The sequence below is a fragment of the Larus michahellis genome, chromosome 9 (genome assembly GCF_964199755.1).
Source record: "Larus michahellis chromosome 9, bLarMic1.1, whole genome shotgun sequence".
Classification (NCBI taxonomy): domain Eukaryota; kingdom Metazoa; phylum Chordata; class Aves; order Charadriiformes; family Laridae; genus Larus; species Larus michahellis.
The window spans coordinates 18,894,670-18,910,409 of NC_133904.1; the positions used below are offsets into that span (position 1 = coordinate 18,894,670).

Genomic DNA, 15,740 nt, shown 5'->3' on the forward strand with positions numbered 1-15,740 from the left:
TATCTGTTAGCTCTTGTTATGATTGATCTAATTTTGACAATTAATAAACATGACACGCTTAATGTCCTGTTACTTTAACGCTGAGAATTGCTGGGAAGGCATTGTCTTTAAACAAGGTTTTCATGAATGAAAATTTCATCAGAAACTAAACCAATCCTACTTTCAGGTACAATAATATAATTTACTGTCTCCAGCTAAACCACAACATCTCCACGTTTCTAACATCACAGCGATACATGCTCCAGAAAGTCTTCAAATGACAGCAAATAGCCAATTCAGACATATGTGACTGCACTGGTGAAATGAACTGCATTCCGATAGCTGTCTCCAACTAACATGGTCAGAATACAGGAAAACAGTGCGCATTCTTTATATTAAGCTCTGTAGCAAGTTGCTGATTTTATGACAAGTTTACTCCCGTAATACATGGTGTGATGACTCTGTCACTGCAGTGCACAGTCTGTGAAAAGAGAGCTAAGGCTGCAAAGCCTTTCTCCATCAAGCTACCTGTCAGGACTAGGGGACGAGAGTGAGTACCAGAGGAGAAGGAGAAAGAAAAGTTCCTTGCCTCCATTTGTTGGAGGCAACCTTGGGTTCTGGCGATAGGATGTGATCTGTCAAGCCAACAGAAGTTAGTCTTCAACTTCAACAAACCAAACTCAAGCCTGGATAAGAAAATAAGAACAATGGAAATAATGAGCTGAATTATTTGTGCTGGCATTTCAGTAGGGGTGAAACTACTGAGTGCCCTCAGGACAACTATGCTGTAGGCAATTTGAGAATTTATAATCATCTGCAGAATCGACATTATAGGGAAATTCTGCATCCCATGTGCTGGGCATTTGGAAGTGGTCCAACCTCTGCACACCTCTATGGAAGATACACAGAAGCTGACATGGTAGCAAAAAAATTGTGCAGCAAAAATCCAGTGTGATAGATGTTCCACTTCTCTGATGCACAGTGATAACCTCTGGGAAGGCTCCAGCTCCTACTGGAAGCTTGAGACCATACATGTAGGTAATACAGAAGAACGATAATGCTTCCATGAGCCTCACTTACTTTTAAAACGTACCCACAACCTTTTCTCTGACTCTTGCACATGTACCCCCGTTTACATACGATGCAAGTCTTCCTTCTTTCTGTGCAATATGCTGCAGAGCAGCGCATAAGTCACAGTTGCCTGAATCACAGAAGAGTACTCTCTTTCCAGTTGAGCACAACTGAAAATGCGACGGGTGAAAATGGATCAGTGTAGTTTGTGCTGTTATTACCGCGTGGTCCCCTACACACACCATTTATACAGCTGTAATTGAAAGGGGTGAGTTTTACACACACACAGTGAGCGATGAGCTCTATTCTCCCTTCCTCTTGAAGTTGAGGATTGGTAAAACTGTAGAGGCATAGTCTCATTTGATCGTAAGTCACCAGAAAGAAAACATACTGCTAAAAATGCTAGAGATTAACAGATTTTCCTGGAGATTTTTTCCCAGTGTCTAGATGAGAGAATAAATTGCTAGGGCCTCGCTGTCAGTTTATCTTGTCATCCAGACCCTCCAATTGAGATTACTTCTGTTCTTCGCTACAGACCATCTGTTTCCCTGTATAGAAAGGATGTATGCACACTGGCGTTCATTAGTACATCAGGAATGCCCTCTTCTTGCACAATAGCACCAATTAATTGCTGTTACTTTAAGCTCCAAGAGAGCAAAGCGGAGCCTAACACCACACATACGCACAGTCACAAAAAAAACCCCCACTTTCATCTATAATGTAGGAAAGTGTATGCAGTTCAGCAACAGTTAAAGACTAATCTCTTATGCTTTTTGTGCATTTACATAATTGATTTGCTAGATAATGCACTCTGCTTCCTTATTTAATAAACATGTTAATGATTTCAGACAATTACTCAGAACTGCCTACAAGTGTCTGCCTAAGAAACACACAGAAAAAAAATTAAAATGAAAATACACACCAAAAGGCACATCCTTCATATCACATAACACAAGATATTAAGTCAATATGTCACCCTGTCAACAGTCACTTGCTACCTGCTGTTATACATTTATTCAAACTCTCGTGTATTAGCCAGGGCTAAGGCACCGACTAGACACCCATGTGGGCTAAAAAGAGAGCTCAAGAATAAAACTGGTGTGCTGTCACAAGTCTGCGTGTGTGCGTGTGGGGAGGGGAGCTGTGAGACAGAAGGAAAGGAGGAGGGAAAGAAAATAATGCAGGGTAGGAAGAGAAGATTAGAGAAGACATCTCTGCCGTGTAGTCTCCTTTGGGCTACAGGAGGGGAAATTATGGAAAAACTAAGCTTGTTCTATTTTTCCCTCCACAGCTTGAAGAACGCCCAGCAGACAAATGCATCACTTTGAATCTTGTAAGTCAGCACACATTTTGGCCACTCTTTTGTTCAGTTTCAAGGCACGAGAGAAACTGCCGATTGTGGGGCTGGGACCGGGGCCCACATCCCACCTGTCTCTGCAATTCCAGCCTGCAGCGAAAGCCCCAGTGTGCATAGTTGCCACCAGACGAGGCGGAGGAGATGTTACTGCTAGCTACACCTGCGCAGCGCAAGCTCCACAGGGAGGGTATTTTTAGGCTGAGATGCTCAGGGCTCCCCCTTCTTGCCCTGCCATTGCAAGTTGCAGTAAGGATTTCTACAGACACATTTACAGGCAGCCCTGGCTGAATCAAAAAAAGCGGGAGGGGGAACGGAGGAAACACCAACTAGCATAATAGCTGGTATCACCATTACAAGAGAAAATCTAATACTGCACTTAGAGGAAATTCCAGCACAAGGAGCTGCAGGTCTGATCTCCTACTTGACATAAAACATTATACACCAAAGGTCAATTTGCTTTTGGAAAACTGTCTAACGCAAGGCACTGCATAAAGCCATCCGCAAAGCTATTTTCATGGCCTGCACTGCGAAGAGATCCAAGAGGGTGCTACTTGTCCACCCTCCCAGCTGGAGGTTAAATTGCTCCAATAACAGCTCCAAGAGAGCAGAAGAGAAGAAAAATTGTCAGTGTCTTCTATCTACAGTTTTTAATCATAGCAGGTATTTTAAAAATAGCTATTCACTCCTCTCTGTGTTGGCTTAGCAATTCAGGGAGGGAAAGGAGGGAATCAATAAAAAAAAAAATATTGTGCTACACCACTGTTATCTTCATCCAGGCAAGGTTAATGGAAAAGTATCAGCAAGATGTTTCGCTAACTTCAAGTTAAAAACAAGAAGGTAAGTATGGCTGTGCAATAAGATAAAACCAGCACATTATGAAGAGAAAAAGAGAAGTGGAATGGTTTTATTACAGCACAGTCGAGAACTTGACCACCATACAGTGGCAACAGCAATACTTCATATTTCTGAATGCACTACTTTTTAATAATACACAATATTTTATCTGCGTGCACCACATCTGCAGCCTGGACACAATACCAATCTTATAGAACTGACTGCTTGTAAGATGGGAATTAAAACCATTTTATTCATCTTTCCTAACAGCAAGTGGGTGCAGTACCAAGCCTTTTGATCATCACTTCTACATTGAAATTCCTTGCACTGAAGAAAACAGGCACAGAGACCTTTTACTCTTCTGACCATGGCATACAAATCCCACACTTCCACAAGACACATTTTTAAGCTATGAGTTTAGCACTGTTTTTAAGGAAACACTCTCACTGGTTATACTTAAGTTTCTATTGGTTTGAAATATCTTAGGAGTCGTACCATGATGCTGTATTTGACAGATGATAACTTCTCTTGGACTGGCAAACTTTTCCATGCACTGGAAATATTTCACAACCATGGCATATGGACCGAAAAGCAAAGTCTTCCATAACTCCACTGTCTGTAATGTTTCCATAACCAGACTGTAGGTTGTTAATAAATTCTGACCATTTTATGAGACCAGCTAAATGGCAATGACATTACTGCTCTAAAAATAATTGCCACAAACTAAAAAGCTCCAGTTCTCTCTCTCTGGGTTTCCATTTGCTTTCCATTTCCAATGGATATGGAACAAGTCAGCATCACCATACTTTCAGACCCTAAACTCACATCCACTCTCAGCAGCAACAGCTTGTCTCACCATCCTCCACAGGTGACCCTCTGAAAAGTAACAGACTGCCCCCAATTTACATCATCCCTCTGTTAACTCAGATTGATTGCCACGATTTCAGTTAACAACAATGCTGTTCTCATTCTCCCCAGCCTAAAGAAATACACACAGTCACTGGCAGAGACAAACGAAATGTTTCAAAGAGGTTGTAAGCACCTTGTCTACTAGACACCTAGGAACAAATACAGTGTGGGGGGGAGAACCTCTGAACTGAGCTGTGCAGCTTCAGAGCATGACCAATTTATTCAGCGTAGAACAGCGGTGTAATAAAAATAAGTAATATTACAAACCCTTTTGATTTTTATTCCCAAAGTTAATGGATGTAAAATCATACTGTATTTGTTTAACTGGACTGGGCACATAAACCGGCCAGAAGTACCACTCAGAATTTTCTGTGCATCCAGTTACTTTCTAACCTGCAGATTTATTTACATTTAAGAGAAGAATATCTATGGAAATGACAAATTTAAAAAAGAAATCCCACTCCAGTTTACCACCCTGCACCAGAAACTTGGTTACTCTACTTCTTCCTATCATATCCAGAGCTACAGTAGCACCTCTTAGAACGCACTGTGGGCAGGACGTTAAATATAAGAGAATCATGGTAAATTATAAATCATCTACATCTTCCATGAAGTTGGTTTCCACTTTCTGTTGTATCATGATTCAAGATTTCCAGATGGTATCTAATTTGGGACAGGACAGCAAGTTCAAACCTGCAATTAACTCTCCATGTTTGTGTCTGTACGTTTAAAACACAGCACACACTGTCAAATCTAACAACTAAAAGTTTTAGTTTACCCTCTCTCCCCAGGAAGGCTAACTGCTTAAATTCAAATACAAGACAGAGGCCAAGACTACAACCCCAGCAACGTAGGCATAGTTTTGTATGTCACGCCTGGCCCTGTAGAACTCTGCCTTTACAAATAGAATTCTAAGTTTCGACTTTCACAGGTACTTTGTCATATCTGAGAAATACATACAATATGGAAGCAATGCCGTTCCTCATACATATATAAGGAATACATATAGGGTTAGGGGTTTTGTTTGTTTGTTTTATAGTGAGGGTGGTGAGACACTGGAACAGGTTGTCTGGAGAAGCTGTGGATGCCCCATCATTTGAAGCATTTAAGGTCAGGCTAGAAGGGGCTGTGAACAACCTAATCTATCTAGTGAGAGATGTCCCTGCCCACAGCAGGGGGTTGGACTAGATGACCTTTGAAGGTCCCTTCCAACACAAACCATTCTATGATTCTATAACGGCTTCAAATTTTTACTGAACTTTGTTACATATGTGCATATGTATATTTCCTTACACTCACGTTAACGGGAGGAAGAGGAGAAGATTCAGGATGATGACAAGTAAAGTGGTACCAGCTCTGGTAGTGAAATACCAAAGCCAAGACTACCTTGTAGTCCAAATAAGAGACAGACAACAAGGGAATGCTTATAGATTACGGCTAATAAATATCACGGTAAGTCACAGCTTAATGCCTAGTGACTCTCAGATTTATTTATTTTTTATTTCAAAGACTCTGATGAGCAAACAACATAAAAAGCAAACTTTTTTGCAGAATGAAAAAACCCCAACCACACAAAGAGCAGCACGCCCATTTAATTGCAAGTGCACCAAACTAAATCAATTTTGTTGTTTTGGGCTATTTCTTCCTCTTCCTTAAGAAACCTTAAATAAATGTAGCATCCCATTTTTGAAGTCTCTGTCAAACACCTCCATGTCAGAAGGCAGGGAAGAGGCAATGTGAATAACCCTCACGTTTCTTCAAGAGGACCAGCACAGTAAGTCGCTTCTTGTGCACAATATGCCAAAGCACTCACTCAGGGGCAAAGTTGCAATTCAGACTGCAAGGCGAAAGGCTTAACACAGGTTAAAAAAAAAGTGTCCTTTTCCCCCTCTAGGTCTATTACTTTCTCCTAACTGCTCCCACTGGGTTATATCCTCAGCTGGAGTGAATCAAAATCAATGAAGCAAAGCTCATTGACACTAGCTGTTCACCTATTGTAAAATCCCCTTGCAAGCAGCATATTCATGCTACTCCTAATGTCTAAGACAGCCTTTCTTCTCCTCACACACAAAAGATCACCCTTCTCTTCCTCTACAAAACTCATCAAGACCAGCGAATCTGTTCAGTGAGCTCTGCTCCAAAACATTATCTGACTTCAATTATAACAACAGCGAACAATATTCTTTCTAAAAATAAGAAGTCGACACAAGAATACAAAAAGAGGACTTGCTCTCCTGAGATCTGTGCCCACCTCCCTTCCCCCCTAGCCACCACTTCTCTCCTTTGCGCTTCTCCTCTCTTCTTTGATCCTTTCTTCCTGGTTATCTATTTAATTTAGACTATAAGCTCTTCGAGGCAAGAGCCAGTATTCTCAGGGGTTTGAAAAGCATCGTTGCAAACTTAGGGCATTCTATTAAAGAGCTATTTATAAATAAGGCTCTGTTGCAGGATGAAAGTGATTTATCAGTCATCACACTGACATCAATTCAACACGTACCTTGTACAGTGGTTCAGCTCACTGTCCTAGGAAGGGCACGAGGTGTCATGCAATCTTTACTCTTAGGATTCAATGTTTGTAAGTCATGATACATGTTCATTTCATTTAAGAAACTGCATTTTTAAATTAAAAACAGATGGAAAAAAAAATCCACTTCTGCAAGTAGAAGAGTTCCAGTTGTGAAATTCAAATGTTATGTTTATTTCACACACTAAATTATATATAAGGTGCCATGTTAAATTATACATATAGGAAGAGCTCATGTAAGTGAGGTAAAGTCTCTCCAGATTTTCCTACTTTTCTCTTTCCAAAAAAAAAAAATAAAATAATCTACCACTTCCTTCTCCTTTTTATTTTGTCATCAGAAGGTGAGAACTGTGTTAAGTTCTGATCGCAGGCACATGCCACAAGCCTTTAAGGGACATTTAGCTTCATCATGCCCATCTGAACCTAAGGCACCTTCTGCCATTCGAAACACCTCAGTGGTGTTTACATTTCTAAGACAAGAAGGCATCTATTTTCTCCCATGCATAAAAGTACCCTTTAGAGGCTGCTGTATCCCTTCGTTCTTGCAATCAATGCGCTGGGTTTTCCAGACAGTATCAGCTGAAATGACACACTATCACACTATCAGTAATATGGCAGAATCATGAAAAGGTGGCCTTACGGGGGAGAAAGGGGAGGGTGTGTGCGCGCAGGAAGAATCACTTGCAGTCAGTTGCAAAGTTATTTCAATCTCATCATCACTACTGTTCCCAATATTGGACAAATATATTCAATTCAGATAATAGCATCCATCCCTTGATGAGATCACTCAAAATGGGAAGGAAGTCAAGTACAGTAACAGGCACAACATGTGGACACCACTCAAAAATTCATTACCAGGTCTACTGAAAGCCAGAACTGTGGCAATTACGAGGTTTGGAAGCAATTTATTTAGGGTACATAAAGTACTTCTTTCAACTGCTCATTATTGCTACTACCCAGAAGAATCATTAACAAGTACCACAGTGATGAACAGTTTCAGTGCTCTCTTTGTTTTCTCTCCTGTTGCTGGGCCACCATCCTCCTTCAGATTCTGAGCAGTTGCACAGGTGACCCGAAGCCCTATTCCCAAAGAAACAAGGTCTAAGACATAAAACTGTGCACAGGGTTTAGCACATTTTCATTGCATTTTGGAGGGAGACAATAATTTGTTCTCTTATCTTTTTCTGAAAGATTTCTCCTTCTATAGCACTTCCAAAAGCTCTTGTCCGCTATTTCAATTAGAAGTGCTAAGAGCCCTTACCATTCTGTTGTCTTAGCACGAGCAATTACACAGCTCAGTCTCCATTGCTGCTCCTTTGCCCACCCAAGCTTCATCTTGAAGGTGTCGGTAACTAGGTGCATCACAACTCGTTATACAAAAAAATACTGAGACAAATGGGACTACTGGCATCTTATCGAGATGAGGAGGCAGCATCATGTGAAGAACACTAAAGCGATGAATCTTTATCACTGCACATAGCAGAGCTCCAGCAAACTATGCCTTCCTTCTCCTCCAAAATGTAGTTACTAGTAGTAGACATGGGAGTCTTTGACAGTAAAGAGTAAGAGCTATCATCTGATACGTACGGTAAGACACCTCTGCCCAGGTAGGTACTCAACAGGCAGGCAGTCCTAACAAGATTCAAATTACATACCAGCACCATAATAAAGACAAAACACTTGCAAGGGAGTAAATAGTTATCTTTTCAAAGTGCACTCCTCCCACCACAGCATCTCACTTTGTCTTGGCCTAAAATTTACTTAACAGAGCTTTGCCTTACTGAGGTACTGGGGGGAGGAGATGGGAAAATGATAACATCTCCATTGTTTGCTACACATGTCTGGAAGTATCTTCCAGCTGGAAAGAAACAAAATTCACAACCTCTTCTTCTGCACCAGAAGTTCTCACATAAGAATAAATATGTTGTAAATGCTGGGGATGTATTTTGAAATTAGTTATGAGCTGATTAATCTGGAACACCAAACAAACCAGCACAAAGGAGTGGCATGAGAGATAACAGCCATCATCCAAATGGCAGAAAACAGATGAGCCCTGTGAATGTTTCTTCTCTCTCCTCCCAGGCTCTCAACTAGATGGCCTAAGTCACCTGTGGAACAGATTCCCCATTTGTCTCACCAGATTCATAACCCTTTTATTTCTTCTCTTTTCCAGCCATTGTTAACTTCTTCTGCCTCCACGCAAACTCTCCTTCCACCATCCTTGATCTTCCTGCTTCCACCAAATGGAGACATGTAATCTGTTGCTTCCCTTTTTTTAGTCTTTGGAAGGAGAGACCTTCCACATAACTCTAAGGCCATAACTTCAGGCCATCTCCAAGCATACTACTTGCATTTTATTTATTATTCACCCTTTTCCCATATTCCCTATAGCAACCAAGTCCATGGGAACAAGAATGTTTTTATGTTTCTAAATGTTACTCTAAATTCTGCCTTTTTTTCTAGCAGAAAACACCTTCAGAAATGCTCTTTCTGCATGTCAATTTTACTGCAAATATCTGATTTGAATTCTGAATAATTAGCAAATGAGGTGACCTGTGACAGAAGCTGGTCTGCCTTATATATGTATGAAAGCTTATCAGAGAAAGTATTTTCAGCTCAAGAACGTCTATTGCCTGAAAAGCTTACGGGATGTTCAGGAATACCAGAGAATGTTATTTATTTACATTAATAAAACATTACTTCAGTACCAACTTGGAGAAACTGCAAGAGACTAATGTAATGTACCTGACTGAGTGAAACATCTCACCTCATGCCTACATGATGTACGTTAACTTGCACTTCCACATTTAAAAAAAAAAAAAAAAAACAACAAAAAAACCCCCAAAAAAACCCTATCAAATCTCTCTGCTAGACCAGAATTACATTTTCTTATATCAAGAAGCTACAAATAAAGGTATTTCCCATATTTCCTATTCAATGTCCTTAGTGCTCCTGCTTAAGTTATAAACACCGAAAAGGAATGTCTGTAGTACAGGAGAAAACAACCATTTGTTGGAGAGGTGTATGTTTCATCCAATGAGTAATTCTCCCTCAAAAAAAATAAATTGCCAGTTTTAATTTTTGATTGCATTTTTTTTTTTGCCACAAACCACACACACAAAATATTTAAATTCGGAAGTATTAAATAAGCATCCAAGCATAGTAACTGAGCAGTCTGTTCAGTTATGGCCCACAAGCCATTTTGAAGGCAAAAGACATGTGCCAGTATATATTTATATAGGCATATACGTTCTCACTTACACCGCAGGAAAAGACAAATGTGTTCTTACACGTTATATAAAGTTTAGAGTTCATGGGGATTGTTTTTAATTTAAAAAAGAAATCATCATCTCTGCAGAGGGAAATCTAACATGTAGAAGCCGGTGTTTAAAACTTACCCCAAAACTCTGAAATACCATGTTTTCACATTCACAGACGTATATTAAATATGAAAAATTTAAAAGCAAACGTTTAAAGCTGCTGAATCTATGACAGAATCACTCTGCGTGCTTAGAAAGTCTTCTAGGAAAGGCGTATCACCTCTTTCCGTGAATGTTAAGATACTAAAGAACTTGGGCCAAAAAATGATCACTGGAGTATCTTTCAAGTTAACAATGAACTTGCTTCGTAGGAAGATAATCTCCATCTAGCTTATGTTATACCAACTTGAAACGCTCATCCTGTTGTCTTTAGGGAGAGGTTTCTAAAGGGACAGAGCATGAAGCCTCAGTACACCAACATAAGCAGTTCAATAAGAAGCTACTTGGAACTCACCACCACGCAGGAGACGGTGCCTATCATCGTCATACAGGCACAGGGGGCCGCTTCCTCCTGCGACTGGTCCCGGGGGAACAGAAACACTGTAGTTCCAGCCAGGCTCTAATACGCTGCTGCTCTAAGAGTCCCTGATGCTGGTTAAAGTGTCAGACAAAGTCAGACTCCCTATACTGTGCAATTAAGATACCACAGCACCCACAGTGCATACACAGATGTTACCCTCAAAATGCTGAGTGACTGGCGTCAAATGACAGAACCTCCTCCCACTTCAATCAGTTACTTTAAGAAAGGATTCCATTATCAAGCCAAGAATACAATACAGTAATGCAGCATCACCTTCCTACCATGTTATTTTACATACATACTTTAGTTTACTGCAGAAAAAGGTTGCCAAGATGATACTTAAAAAAGATCAGCATCTTTTGAGCTTAGGTTGACATAGGTGATGAGGAAGTATATACTGTAAAACATACACCCTCAAGACAGATGGGTTTGGAAGGATTGCTAAGAGGTAAAAACGATACTAGAGAAACCAAGCAGGCAGGTGGGAGAGGTGGATGAAAGCTCTGCTCCAGCCAAGTTGTATCACTCACGTAAACACTGCAAAACTGGTTCTAGGATTGCACTCAAAGGGCCTCTATCTCAAGTAGGAAAAAAAAAATAAAAAATCTTGCCAAGCTAAATGCAGACCATGCACACTGCTGTTACTGTGCGGCCTGCAGCATTTGTTAGTAATGGCCCCAAGACAGATCTTTTCTTATTCTTCACCTCACATGAAACTCCAGATACCCACACAGACCACGGCCTTAGTGCTATGGCACATTGCAATCCTTTGCATTCTCTTCTCAGTATCTCTATTGTTAGGGGAAAAAAAAGAAAATCACAGAAAAATGGTGAACTTCTAAATATCACTTTCCACTAGGAGTAGAGCTTGCAGTCTCTGTCTCCCCTCCACATTTCACTAGTGCCTCCCTTCCTTTGCTTTTCCTCAGTTATAATACGAGCCTGAAAAACACTGCCTGTTCAGCAAATGGTAGCAAAAGTATCTTTTACCCCATTTAAGCTGTTCCTTTAGTCATCCCCTCCACACCGTGGGAAACGGGCAAGTTGAAAAGAGGTCATCCCAGTTTGTAAAATAGGTGTGATGTGCAAATGCCTCTGTCAGACAGGACCAGCGAGCACTAACAGCAGAATAGGTTATTCTGATGCAATTCTATACTGCAGAATGGCCAGGGCTCCAGCCACCAGTAACGTATGTCCTGATGCACAAGGCAGACACAGAATCTAACTTAACTACATTATTTATCCCTTTTACATAATAGATGGAGGGAAGGAGGAGTTACAGAACAGACTTCAGTCTTACCCTAAACGTCTCTGCCTATATAGATAGCTTCAAGGTAGTAAAACAGACTTACATGATGTTTTCACTAGAGAAGATTTCTAAAAATCTAGACAAAGCAGCCAAAAGCCTCAACACATGCAAAAGCATTTTAAGAACTTGCCTGCAAAACAGAAAATGAAGCAGTCCTTCAAGTGCAAAATAACAGATGCTTAAAAAAATTAAGCCTAAAAATACCATTGCAAAGTAATTGCAGGTTCAAATTGGAAAAAAGTGTCGTACACAAGGAAATAACTTTAAAAATCTACAACAAAGCTCAGCTTTACTCCATACTGATTAAAAAGCCAGGAAACTTGTTTTCGATGAATATAAATCCTCACCCTTAGACTGAATGTGCCAGAATTTGAGACTGACTGGTGAATAAATTCCAGTTCTACTTTAAGTGATTGCACAAATGAGGAAGTACAAAAATAAAGACCAGCCACTGACTTCACACAGTCAAGAGACCAAAACCATTTGTGGGTATGTGGCACTTTTAAAGACACCACTCTTTTCCTACAGCTTTCCTAGTGTCACAGATTTCTACCTGGAATTGCGTGAAGTATCTTTACCTTAATGGAGGGCCTTTCAGAGAGAAGAAAGTAGCTGTATCCAAGATCCTCTGACATGTACTTTTGGCAGTCTGGCAACCAATTTATGTATTTAAAACTAAAAAAAAAAAAAAAAAAAAAAAGAAAAAAAAGGAATAAAAGGAAGTTCCCTATCACATTCTGTATCTAATCAATATGATTACAGCACTGCTGTGAGGTATTTAGATATAAACCTGTCTAAAAGAAGCATGAACACATTAGCATATTGTGGCAAACTGCAAATTAGGATTTTAAGCTTTACACAAGAGACCATTTAGCCTCTGTATGATCTTATACGAACAATACATACTGCAGACATTTGAATATTTTTTCCCCAGAAAAAAAAAAGAAAGGAGGATAGGAGTAAAAATCTATAAAAGGAAGCACACCAAGTTAGTCCAAATTTCTGACAGTGAAACCGAGTATTGAGCATTTGGGCCTTAAGACAGACCTCCTTTTCCTGGGTATCTGCATGCTCTGAACAGGTGTATCACAGGATGGTAAAAGCTAGAGTAACCAATATACCAGGAAAGTATTTTGTTACTCCTTAGCTGCAGCAGCAGATTCTTCTGCTCTTCAGTAAAGCACTTGGAAAACCAGAGCATTTGAGTTGCAAGGATTTCTGAAAGCAATTCTATATATGAGAACGGTAAGAAGCCATTTTGCAAGATTTTCAGTGACAAATACACACAGAACATAAGGAATGTGGCATAAATGTAGTTATCCTTTTCCAAGCATCCTTTCTCAGCATCTGGTCATCAGTAGGTGCGGGACTTCCATAGCCAGGCAATACGCTTGGACGACCAGCTTTCAGCCAAGGAGGTAACATGAGATCTGCCACTAGCTTTAGATTCAATTTTTATTCATTATTAGAAGATTTATTATAAGCACTTGAAAAGTACTTTAAGATAAAATTACTATGCAGGCTTTATATTGTTCATACATGTATCATACATTACCTAGTATCTTTTCATGTTGTTCTTAGTGTTGCAAGAACTAATGTACACACAAACAATTCTGTACATTTGCTGTTGTTAATTAACCTGGTGGATACCACACTGAAGTACCTGTAATTAGCCTGTGTTTTCCATAACCACCGCGGTTTTGTTTTTGCATAGCTTCTCTTCTGAAATTCCTCTGTTTTCAAATCCAGCTATATACCTGCCAGCCTTATCCATATCTTGTTCATCATAAAGATGAACATGCTGGAACTTGTTCTGTTTGCAGGTATACGTTACATAAAACCTTCATCACCACCAAGAGAGGCTATCAACAGATTATTCCTGTACTACACTTACATGAAGCACTTCTGGGAATAAATCAGAAGTCATAAATCCTTATTTAATTAACTTGTGTAAGAAAAGGTTCTAACAAACCCAATAGCAGATCAGTGCTGCTCCATCAGGCAAACTACATTTTTTGTGTCCATATAGCCATGTAGAACATTACCTAGAAATCACAGAGAGAATGAGCGGTTGTCCAGATTATATAATACAGGGGAAATTTCCAGTGCTAATGGCTGTCAATGGAAAACTCAAAGGAAATGCAGAAACTTTTTGGCAAGTACAAAACCCCACAATTTTCAAGTGATCTTCTCAATTCCTGTATTATCAAAAGCGTAACGTATCATAACCTCCAACATCAAATAAACTAGTTATATCCAACACATAATTCACAGTTACCAATAAGTGATGTATTTTATCAATAAAGTATATGGCATGAACCCGACACAGGAGAAATGATCCCCAAGGTAAAGACTTCATAAAAAACTCCCATCTTGATTTATGCCTTTTCATGCATGACTTGTTTAAACAATACAGATAGCACTATATATTTATATCACCATCAAAAGTAACAGAACCAAGAACTATTTTATTTTTTGATGAATGACTCTTACAATGAAGCAAAAGCTGAAGATTCTTACAGATAATAGATGTACAGGCATCAAAGTGGGCGCTACTATTTCATTAGACAGTGAACAGCCAAAAATATGAGTTAGAAACAAAATGGTAGTCGCCCTCCAAACACTGTAATTCAACATAAGTTTAAATGGCAAATAAGCTCGGTGTTGAACAATGCTCTAAAGACACCCAAACCCAGTCGAATAAATCATCTCTTTGAACAAGTAAGCTTTAAAACAGGCATACTTAGAGGAGACTAGGCTCTGAATTATTTTTTTTCCTAACCACCAAACTAAAGCTACAGCAATAACAAAACCAACAAGGTATTTTAGAATATCCTCTGCATGCCAAATTGGAGCACTAAGTAGTATCTCAATTTTCTTTTCCATTTCAGCTTCCGACGCACTGAAACATCCTCCTCAATTTTTACATTCCTTTTCAACAACTCTTTGTGTAAAAAAAGGATTCACTGTGCTGCTACAGACAAACTAATTCTTCTTTTCCCTTCAGCACATTTACTAGCAAAGGGGTCTGACCCTGTGGAAGGCACTCCTCAAAGCAGGCTGCCCAAGCAGCCCATGTTGCCTCCTGTGTACAAGGGATGCGGGGAGCTGGCGATGCCCATAGCGGGAGGGAAAGGCAAGCAAGCGGTAAGAATTTGTGTGCTACGGTGCAGCAATTGGGACTCGAGCCTGCGTTTTGATTTGACACATACCAGTTGGTTTTGTGCAGAGACTACATTTTTAGAGAACCTCCCAAAGACCGTACTATCAAGTGCTGCCATTTCTGACTACTAACCACAAGCAAGCATTGCATTATCATCTCTCAGCAGTGCCATTTAAGAAATCAGCTGTAGAAATACTTCCAGGCTTCTGATTGCATCACAACAGTCTCCAAGAATTAGAGCAATATATAGCACTGTGCTCCTTACGCACCCAGAAATTTAACTATGTGGTGAAACCTGGAATTCCTTTTTTTATGGAATAAAGCTGAGTATATTAAGGCATTTCTGAAGCTGCACTCACATCATACTTTCCCTTAAAAGAACTTGCACAAATACTGACAAAAACCCTAAGCAAGCAGCCATCCACATCCTAGATTCTGACCGTTAAGTACCACTTCTAAATGAAAATAATTGTATCAAAATGTGGTTATAGAGGGAATAACCTTGGAATAAAGCATCTCAACAGCAGTGGAAAGGACACGATAGTTCAATACCCTGAAACAAAGCCCCGTCATTACAAGAATAACTCTCTCCAAAAGTCAAATCCAACAATAGCTTTGCTTTCAGCAGTACCTGTGCCTTACACCGAAGTCTGATTTCTCATTCCTGTAATCTATGTAACCAAGCTTCCTTGGGTGCTGCTTAAACACCCAGCTCATTTTGTCACCCATAGTTCCTTTGATGCTCTCTCCTAAT

At 39.9% G+C, this 15,740-nt stretch overlaps 1 protein-coding gene across 1 annotated transcript in view; it reads right to left on the bottom strand.

Annotated features, from left to right (window-relative positions):
• RORA (RAR related orphan receptor A) overlaps window positions 1-15,740 on the bottom strand; it is a 435,634-nt gene that overhangs the window by 328,487 nt on the left and 91,407 nt on the right. The window lies entirely within an intron of this gene.